A 9,596-nucleotide genomic window follows, 5' to 3' on the forward strand; every position below is an offset into this window, starting at 1 on the left:
CCCCTTAGGAGAGAGTGACAAATGTTTTCAAGTATTCAGATAAAATGGCTACATTCAAAGCCAAACTGGAATTAAGGAGACAATCAGTGAGTTGAGATTTTTGACATACTTCAAACATTAGCAGAGACTTTTAAGACAGAACCAGGGCCTTTCCTCTTTCAGCTGGTGGACAATCACCTATCTCAGCTTTTATTAGATTTTTTAGCATTATTTACCACACAAAAGACAACCAAACACGGAAGGAAAAGAATATAACTCCTTTGTCTATAAGCCAGGTAATCTGACTTGGTGTTAGAAGAGGATCAACTGCTTAAAACTGCAAATGATATTGGCCTTAAAAGTATGTTTATTAGCTCTCTCCCTCTCCCAACATGGCAGCCTCAGCAAAAAAGAAGAAGAAGAAGGGGAAGACCATCTCCCTCACAGACTTTCTCGCTGAGGATGGAGGGACTGGTGGAGGAACCACCTATGTCTCCAAACCAGTCAGCTGGGCTGATGAAACGGATGACCTGGCAGGAGATGTTTCAACCACCTGGCATGGTAATGATGATGATGTGTATAGGGCACTCCAATTGACCGTTCAATCCTTCCCAATACTCCACGGGCTGCTCGGGAATCCAGTGTTGATCGGAGCCGTATTCCCAAATCACCACCCAATACTGATTTTCTAGGGAACCTGCCCTATGATGTGACAGAAGAGTCTATTAAGGAATTCTTTAGAGGATTAAATATCAGTGCAGTGCATTTGCCATGTGAACCCAGCAATCCCGACAGGTTGAAAGGTTTTGGTTATGCAGAGTTTGAGGACCTAGAATCCCTGCTCAGTGCCCTGAGTCTCAATGAAGAGTCTCTAGGTAACAGAAGAATTCGAGTGGATGTTGCTGATCAAGCTCAGGATAAAGCCAGGGATGATCGTTCTTTTGGGAGAGATAGAAATCGAGATTCTGACAAAACAGACACAGACTGGAGGGCCCGTCCTGCCACAGACAGCTTTGATGACTACCCGCTCAGAAGAGGTGATGATAACTTTGGAGACAAGTATCGAGATTGCTATGATTCAGACCGGTACCGTGATGGCTAACGGGATCGGGATGGATATCGTGATGGCCCACGCCTGGATATGGATCGATACGGAGGCCGAGATAGCTATGATGACCGAGGCAGCAGAGACTATGATAGAGGGTATGATTCCAGAATAGGCAGTGGCAGAAGAGCCTTTGGTAGTGGTTACCGTAGAGATGACGATTACAGAGGAGGAGGAGACCCATATGAAGATCGCTATGACAGACGAGATGATCGGCCCTGGGGCTCTAGAGATGATTATGCCCGGGATTATTATAGGCGTGATGACAGAGGTCCCCCCTCCCCCAAAGACCCAAACTGAACCTAAAGCCTCGGAGTGCTCCTAAAGAAGATGATTCCTCTGCTAGCACCTCCCAGTCCAGTCGAGCGGCTTCTACCTTTGGAGGGGCAAAGCCTGTTGACACGGCTACTAGAGAAAGAGAAGTGGAAGAACGGCTACAGAAGGAGCAGGAGAAATTGCAGCATCAGCTAGATGAGCTGAAGCTAGAACGACGGCCTCGGGAGAGGCATCCAAGCTGGCAAAGTGAAGAAACTCTGGAAAGGGAAAGGTCAAGGACAGGAAGTGAATCATCACAGTCTGGGACCGCGGCCCCATCTGGCAGAAATGTCCGAAGGAGACAGAGTGAGAAGTCTCTAGAAAATGAAATGCTCAATAAGTAGGAAGACTGTTACTCTCCAACTTCTAAGCCTCCCAAACCTGATCAGCCTCTAAAGGTAATGCCAGCCCCTCCACCAAAGGAGAATGCATGGGTGAAGCGAAGTTCTAACCCACCTGCCCGATCTCAGAGCTCAGACACAGAGCACCAGTCCCCTACAAGTGGTGGGGGGAAGCTAGCTCCAGCTCAGCCTGCTGAGGAGGGGCCAGCAAGAAAAGCAGATGAAAATAATGGGGTGAGTAGCCAGAAAGGCCAAACTGGGAACCCCAGCCGTGGTCCAGGAAATGGGGGGAACAAAGACCACTGGAGTCAGATAGGAAAGATGGCAAAAAGGATCAAGACTCTAGATCTGCACCTGAGCCAAAGAAACCCGAGGAAAATCCAGCCTCTAAGTTCAGTTCTGCAAGCAAGTATGTTGCTCTCTCCACGGATGGTGAAGATGAACAGGAGGGAGAAGACTACACTGAATAGACCTCTACATCCTGTGCTTTCTCCTAGTCTTTCTCCACCCTGGAACATTCGAGAGCAAATCAAACCTCTATCCAGTCAAGGCAAAATAGAGCTCACTATCTCCTGGAGACCTTTCTTAACTTTTTTTTAAAAGAAATGAAATTCTTTTGCATGCTGCTGCTGCCTTTAAAGTATTGAAATTACCAGAGAATCACCAATTTAGCCAGACAGAGAGAGACTACAGCTTTTTAATGGAAAAGTTGTGTGTTCTTAGGATACCATGCAGTTGCGTGTGGGATTAGTGCCTGGGGCCTCCACTGAGCAGAAATGGTAACGACAGCAATACAATACAATGTCTGGAGTGGTTAAGCAGTAGGGGAGAGATGAGGAACAGTGAGATCTCTACCTTTTCTTACCGTGTTGTGACATACATGAATTCTCAAGCATTATCTGAATAAATTTTCCATCCTTGGAAAGGTAGATTTACTCTTTGAAATTGTTCTGTCTCCAGGAGGCTGCCAGCCCTTCCTCTTATTTTAATTGAGTTGTTGGGGCCAGCCTAGGGGAAATGTCTTTATTTGTTACCCCCTAGGAGGGTAGTTGGGAGTGTGTCTACAGGCCACTGAAGAATATGATTGCTTGGGGACCAAAATAATGGGGAAATCGTGCTTGGAAGAGAGGTTTTTGGGAGGTGATGGATTATTTTACACCAGGTAGGGGGAAATGGTGTGACCTCCAGTAAACACGAGTGGTTATTTCCTAGTGCAGGAAGTACTTAGGGGTCACGGGAATTCCCAGACTTATGTCCTGGTTTTGCCCTTTCTCTTATCCTTTGTCAAAGTTGAAATATATTCACATTCTTTTGCAACCTTGGAGCTTTAACAAACTCAAACTCTTGGGACTGGTTTTGATGGCACACACCTGTCGGGAAAGCTGAGCAGCAGGAGGATTGCTGCAAGTTCAAGGTCAGCCTGGCTACAAAGTGAGTTCAGCACCAGTCTGGACGATATAGTAGTTGAGACCCTGTCTCAAGAAAATAAAATTTTCTTCCAGACTCTTACTGTTCCTCATGCTGCTGTCACCTCCCAAAGACTAGGCTCTAGATGTGTCACAGGTGTGACCTCTTAGTCATTTCTGTCACTGGATGCTGTGACATGAATCACTGCTTTTCTCCAACAAATCAGCTCATCTTAACTCATTCCTTCCCTCCATCCGTACCTGCTCGCACTGCTCTGAAACCCTTTTATAGATCTGAATACTCTAGGTTGATCTTTGGTGATGAGTAAGCAGATAACTAGGGACAGTCACATTGAATCTTTTAAAACCTTGATTGGGGGAGTTGAGGGTTTATTTTGTTTTTGACAAGTTTTCACTGAAATCCCACACTAACGCTTGGGTTTATAAGGTGGCCTAGATTAGTAGGGCTTTCTGCTTAAGGGAGGGAATGTGGTTTTTAGCTCCTCTTGAGAGAATAAATGATAAAGAACTATTTTATAAGGTCCTGGTTTCTCTTCCAACACAATAACTTTTATGTGCACCTTTATTGGGGGTCAGCGTGATAGATGAGATTTTCCCCCAGTGTAGGCAGTACTGGTGCTGTTGATAATGATGATTGGTCTCTCTATTTGTAAGCCCTTCTCCCATTGGTCCTAGGTTAGAGCCTCTCTGGCCCTTCAGAGAGAGTGCATGTGTGTGTACGCGTGCGTGCTGCAGCAGTGGGCATAATGAGCCATCTATCCAGTGGACAAAGGTATACCCAGTGAATTACCCTTAATTGGTTGGGTTGGCTAGTAACTAGGAAGTGGGCTTTTAGATGTACCCAAAGTTGAATAGGTTTGCTTTTTAAACCATTGGTTGTAGATAATGAAAAGGTAGAGTTTGCCCTCTTTATGTCTGTTCTCCTACCAAAGAGCTGCATCCAGAAAAGCTATTTTGCCCCACTCCCTTTCCTTGCCCCAACTAAACAGAAGCAGGGATTGGTTTGTGTCTAACTCCTGGATACATGTAAAATTTGTACAAAAGTATCTTCTATGAAAATGATTTGTAATATGTAGACTTACTACCTGGGAGATGTCTTGAGATGTAAAGTCCCATTCTTTGGGTTGTGGGGTTCTTTGTTTTCTCCAAATAAATCTGTTTAAAACTCAAAAAAAAAAAAAAGGTATGTTTATTGCAACTTCAAGTCTCCAAATGTTCTGGATTAAAGTTGGGGTAGCATATCCTAATATTGCCACAAAATTCTTTAAAAGCCTGACTTATTTTCAGCACATCTTGCATATAGTTTCATTTCCATCATTTCACTCTCAGCTTATGTTTTTCCTTGTGGATGATGAATATCTCTTGCAGAAAAATATATCTAGGTTTAATTTTTTTAATTGAATGTCCCATTCTGTGTCTTGTCACTGGGGAATTAAGGCGATTTACTCTGACAGTTATCAGTGAAAGATATTTCCAGGGTCTTCTCATTGCATTACTTTCTATCGCTGTAGCTTTAATTTTTCCTTTTCTTTTCCTTAGCTTCTCTGACAGTTGGATGTATTTGCTTTGGTCTCTTTGCTAGTGTTGGCTCTACTGTCTCTGTTCTTGTCCAAGATTTGTCAGACCTTTCCTGCAGTGCTGGTTCCCTGGTTATGAATTGATTTTGGAATTCTTTTTCATTGAAGGTCTTTATTTTTCCATCAACTTTGAAAGATATATTAATCTGGGCCCATAGGTTTTTGTTTTGCTTTGTTTTTGCTTTATTTTTGCAGCAAAGCTTTGCTTTAAGATCTCCTAGCCTGTAAGTTTTGTCAAGAAATCTGTTATTCTGATAGGCTTACCTTTATAAGTTACTTGATGTTTTTTCTATAAGGGCTTTTAGTGTTTTCTCTTTGTGCTGAATTTCTGGATTTTGATGTGACATATTGAAGAGAAATTTTTTCTGGTCATTATTTTTTGTGTTTCTGTATTCCTTACTTACTTGGATGTTGAATTTATCCCTAGACTTAAGGCTTTTCTGCCATCATTTCAAAGAATAAGGTTTTTATACCTTTCATACTATATTTTTATATCCTACAATTTTTAGATTGATCTTTTTAGTCATCCAGGATCCAACTTCTATGGTGTCTTCTCACCAAGCACAGGGTCTATTATGTCAGCCTTCTAGCTCAGACACTTTCTCCTCACACTGAGCATTTCTGATGCCCATCCCCACAAAGCCAAATTTTATATCCTGGATTTGTGCTGCTTTTTTGTTCTCTGAAAATCTTAGTCTAAAATCTTGTTTTCATACTCTGCACTTGTTTACATAATTGCTCACTTTTCATTCAATCAAGGTTTATTTTAATATTTTCTTTAAAGTCACTGAACATTTTATTAATTAAATCATTACCTTGTTCATCTACATTCTCTGAGTTCCTTGAACATCTTATGATTTTGTTTATTTGCTTCTTCTTCCATTTCTTCAAACATTTTAATCATTTATCTTTTTTAATTTTGTTTCTTGCAATTTGTTTGTTGCTTAAGACAGGTCTCATTATGCAGTTTAGCCTGGGCTTGAATGCACTATGTGTTACATACTCATGCTGATCCTCCTGTTTCAGCCTCCCGAGAGCTGGGATTACAGGTGTGCACCACCGCACCAGGCACTTTCATCTCTTTTTCTGTAAATTCCTCTACCTATCTGCCCATGAGATGAGCTATTATGAAGTTAAGAATTTTGCACGCAATTTGTTGACTGGTTTTGTCATGTTTCCATTGTTTATGTTCTGAGGGTTGAGGATCAGTTACAGAGGAAAAATTCTTGCTACTGTGGGATCTCTTTAGTTAGCATACATTTTGCTGTAAGGTAACCTAGACTTTACTTGTACCACAGTATTTGTATACCTCTTCAGCCTACTCTACAAAATAGGATCAGAGTTGATCATTCATTGCAAGAGAATATACCCATCATATCACCATCTACAGAACCAGCCATCATCACTCATGTAACTTAAATTTGTTTTAGCAATTTTACCCTTTTATCAGTGCCCAGCACAGTGCTGCAAGGCTCTGGTAGTGTACAGTGCTGATGCCAGGTAAGCTGAGATATGAGGATAAGAGAAGAGAAAAAAAAAGAAATGAGATCAGAAAGAAAGAGTAAAAACACACAACAAATGAAAGACATATAACTGCGTTGGTATTTTTCTGTCTAAAGAGAAGGGCAGGTAGCAGTGGGGTCTGAGAGGTTATTGTGGGTGTGAGAAAAGGTCAGAAAGGGAGGGGAGTGTAATTGGAGATTGAAAGGATCTGTAAAAGGTCAGAACAAATCAATGTGCTGATAGAAAGTTTGCATTTGAATCCTTTATAAGTAACTTTTGGCAGGAGTCACATGCCCATGAAGGATACTATCTAAACTAAAACAACTAATTAATTCTTAGTCTCATTTCACATACACGCATATGTAAATATATATAAACATAAAAGGGAAAAGAGAGAAAGGAAGAAAAGAGAAAAATACTATATATGTGAAAACAAACAAACAAACAAACAAAAACAAGAGCCCACTCAGTCCTACTCATTCTTCAGTTAGAATTTCTCCACGGCGCTCCAGCTTCTCTGTTCGCAAGCAGCGAAGCTGTGCGTGGCAGCAGCTGTGCACGGCCAAGCCCCAGTCCTCTGCAGCTGAGTCTGGGAGATTGGATGCCCCTGCTGGTGTGTGACTTGACACACCTCCTTCGACTCATACTCTATGCCTGCCAAGGAATGAAGGAGTTTGGGGCTCCAGGGGGAGCCCTTGTTTCATTCCCTCTGCAGGCAGTGTTCTGCTTGGTTTCCGTTTCATGCCTGTGGGCATGGCTAGCTTGAGGTTCATTGACTATCTTATGATTGGATACCTTCAACAGCATGGTGGGGAGCAGGGAAGCAGTGTGGCTGGCCAAATACCTATTCAACTCCTTTTCAAAGGCACCGTCTCAGTCTCTGTTCTTTTCCCCCCATATTAATCCCTGTAACTGTTTGCATCTGCTCTTTCTGCACTGCTCCAGGTGAGCGCGTTGTGCAACTTCTATTAAATATACTGCTGTTCTCTAGTCTTCCACCTGCACCACACTGTCTGCCCGTACCTCACAAACAGTCTCTATCCAGCCCACTAATCAGAGGTATTTAGGGCTTGCAGAACTCAGCAGGTTTATGAGTCAAGCTGGGATAGTTCCCATGAAGGCTCTGAGCTCTAGACCATTTGGAGGGCAGGCGATGGGCAGCATGCCGTGTGGCACACAGCTCACAGCATTTGCAGGGAGCACCTACTTTGGCAGGGCTCCAGTGTCTTTTCTCCTTCCCCATATCACACTGGCTATAATTTCTGTCTGCCTCTGAAACTTCCTGATTTACAGATCTTTCAGTGTCTCTTGTTCCTTTTTCCCCAATCACCCAGAAGACCTAACTCTGTCACAGCCCTCTGGATGAGTCTCTGGCTTGCAGTATCTGTGGTGCCCTGACACATGAGTATCTTGCTCATTGGACACCTTCTGCCATGAGAACAATGTTAGGGCAGATGGAGATAGTGGTGACTCTTGGGCTGGACCCCAGCTGTAGCAGCTTGGCTACTGCTCGTGTTGTCAGCTTCTTCCCTTGGGGAGTAGGTCAGCCGCTGGTGCACTAGCAGACCCTTAGCTAAGATGAAGGATCTAGAATCAAGGAACAGCCCTGATGGTTTTGCTAAATATTCCTAATACTGTAATTCATCTAGTGCTCTTTTCTTTCGAGGTGCCTTCCTTTATTTGGGTCTTTTTTGCCTCTATTTTTATCTCATGTGTTTCTTAAAGCAAATCATGGTGCAACTCTCCCAAGCATCTATCTCATGGCTGTCTCTAGTCTATGTTGATCACTCACGTTTACTACATATTGAAGACGAATAGCTTTCTCCAAAGTTCAGTATTGGTGGATTATATTTCAGAAAATGCAAGAGGGAAATATATTTATTAGACAATGATCTGGTTTATAAACCTTTGAGGCAAAAGGAATATTGTCACCACTAAATTTTCATTTTCCTACAATATATCAACATGTAAAATGGAGACATTGCCTTTTAAAGATGTGTTTTCCCACTGAGAACGACTTAGGTCTGTGGAATAATGAAATCTTGCCTCTGCCTGAAAGTATTTCTGCAGCTAGATCAGAGTGAAATGGAAAGAAAAATAGATTTCTTTCATGAATACTATGTTTCATCAAAAGAACAAAGAAATAGAACTCCACATACTGAATTTTCTGATTCCTCGAGATGTTTAAGATTGACAGAGGAAAAAAAAAGATTGACAGAGGATGACAAGCACTAAGGTCCTATTTGGAATTTTAATATTCTGACATGTCCAGACATGTGGAAAACACGGGAATAAGAAATTACATTTATTGATTGCTTTCTGTACGAAACAGAGCTAAGACCTTTATGTGCATTACCTCATCTGATACAAGATTTCTTATCGGTTTACAGAAAATAATTGTAGTACATCCCTCCACCATCATTTGATAAGAAGAAAAATGTGATTGCCCACTTATTATATAAGCACATAATGAGATATGCAATGCCACTTTTAAGAAAATAACTGAGTTCAAAGCCAACAAGACTTAGTGTTTCTTTATATCCCACAAAGAGTACAGGTATGCTCACCCATGCGAGAGAGAATCACAGAGGCCAATTTAGCAGTGGCTATGCAGGTAGGGTGAAGGACCTAGGATCAAAGAGCAGCCCTGACTGTTTTTCCAAATATTCGGAATGCTGGAATTCATCTAGTGATCTTTTCCTTCGAGCAGGCAATGACTAAGAGACAGATCTTCACAAAGAAAGCATGGCTTTCCACACAGTTTCAGCACATCTTCCATGGACCTACTGGCAAGTGTTTCATTAGAGAGAAGGTAGAAAAATAGATCTCCAGCTAAAGGTATCCAACCTGCTCCTTAGCATATTAGAGAGTGCCGTCCTGTTGATGTTCAGCATATAATTCATCTAACTGTCCCTGCTCAGAGTCAGTGCTCCACATACAGCCTTGTTAGGATTTGTTCTTCCAGACTTGTCTTCTGGAAGGAGTAAAACAGGATGCTGACAATTCTCACCTATGTCACAGAATTTGTACTTTTTCACTATAAATCAATATACTATAAATCAATATCAATCATAATAAAAGATATCCACATTATGGGCTGCTTTCCAACTCTGCCGATAGAAAGAAAATGGACTGGTCAGTTTGACAGGGCTTCTAGACAACAGGAGAGTTGTATCTCTCATGATCAATGAATGACTCATTGTGATTTTATGCATCAACTTTATATCTTGGATCGTGTGAGTGCATTTGTAAAAGGCTGTGGTAATCAAGCACTACGTTATGAATTTGCAACCTGAAAGCTAATCCCTGAATCCAAGACTTATATGACCTTGCTAATATAGTACTGAAC

The 9,596-nt window shown here is 41.9% G+C and overlaps 1 pseudogene; it reads left to right on the forward strand.

Moving 5' to 3' along the window:
• Window positions 1-371: 371 nt before the first annotated feature.
• On the forward strand, window positions 372-2,932 carry LOC101561969 (annotated as a pseudogene).
• The last annotated feature ends 6,664 nt before the right edge of the window (window positions 2,933-9,596 follow it).

This window comes from Octodon degus, unplaced genomic scaffold (assembly GCF_000260255.1).
Source record: "Octodon degus isolate 3935 unplaced genomic scaffold, OctDeg1.0 scaffold00007, whole genome shotgun sequence".
NCBI classification, from domain to species: Eukaryota; Metazoa; Chordata; class Mammalia; order Rodentia; family Octodontidae; genus Octodon; species Octodon degus.